The 1,233-nt window shown below is 40.7% G+C and overlaps 1 pseudogene; it reads left to right on the top strand.

The window, feature by feature from the left end:
* Window positions 1-235: 235 nt before the first annotated feature.
* On the top strand, window positions 236-354 carry LOC112469508 (annotated as a pseudogene).
* Window positions 355-1,233: the final 879 nt, after the last annotated feature.

Here is a 1,233-nt window from a genome sequence, read left to right as displayed (position 1 = left end):
CTTTCTCCTTCCTTTAAAAACTCACCCTTGGGATGAGAACATAATTTGGTCACTCATGTTGAGACAGAAACAATTGTTGAAAACTTGTAACACTGGAGAAAGCTGGAGGAATTAGGCTTTGATCATTATATGAGTCAACACTTAATGGGTCCTTACTACCTACTAAGCTCTGTGCGTACGTGTACACACATGCATGAGTGTGTGTGTGTGATTTCTCATCTAAAATCACCGTTTTGTCTACAGTCATGCTACCCTGAACACGCCCGATCCCATCTGATCTTGGAAGCTAAGCAGGGTCGGGCCTGCTTAGTACTTGGATAGGAGACCACCTAGGAAGACCAGGTGCTGTAAGCGTAATAAACAAACAAACGAACAAACAAACAAATAAAATAAATCGCCATTTCAAAGATGAAGAAATTAAGACTGAAAGAAACTTAGTGACTTGTTCAAGGTCAGCACCTATTAAGTGACAGAACTGAATATGAACCCAAGTGACAGAACTGAATATGAACCCAAGCTGTCTGACTCTAGAGCTGCTATTGTTACATTACACTGTCTCTACAATAGTAAAATTTGGAGAATCAGTATGTGGAAGAAGTGTTTTGGGAAGAGCTTGCCAACCACTTAATCATACATACTGTGTAGCTGCCACTCATTTTGTCTCTGAGTGAAATTGTGTCTCTAGTCACGTGCTTTCTTTCCTTCATTCACAATTTGCCAGGAGAAAAGGTACTTGCATGGGAATCTAGGAGGCGATTTTCCTTAGAGCTGTTGGTTCTACCTCCCTCTCTTCCTCTCAGGTTGCCTTGCAGGATGATTTCATCCAGATGGCCAAATAATATCTTCATTATGAAAATAATTGGTTAACTAATATTAGCTAATATTTACGATTTATACTCTGAATTTTCTTTCCCCCTGTTCTGAACATAGCAAAAACATAACACTTTGAAATGCCACCGGGGCCATCTGTTCTTTCCTATCAGTTCTTGACGTCATTTGAGTGGCTTCGTTATTTTAGGTTTTCCATAACCATGATTGCAACAAGAAGGCATTTCAGAGAGCGTTAGGACCATTGAACAAGCAACTCAGGCTTGCTAGGGACGCAGAGCTCATATTCTTCTCCCTTTCCTGTTCTCCGAGTATTTTTTTCTGACAGGTAGACTTCAGCCTAAGTTTTGGAGATTCCTGATCCAGTGGTTGTGAGACTCGTTTCTTAGGAAATGCTTCCTCCCT

This window comes from Pteropus alecto, unplaced genomic scaffold (genome assembly GCF_000325575.1).
Source record: "Pteropus alecto unplaced genomic scaffold, ASM32557v1 scaffold146, whole genome shotgun sequence".
Taxonomy (NCBI): Eukaryota; Metazoa; Chordata; class Mammalia; order Chiroptera; family Pteropodidae; genus Pteropus; species Pteropus alecto.
This window is presented reverse-complemented; position numbering and strand designations above follow the sequence as displayed.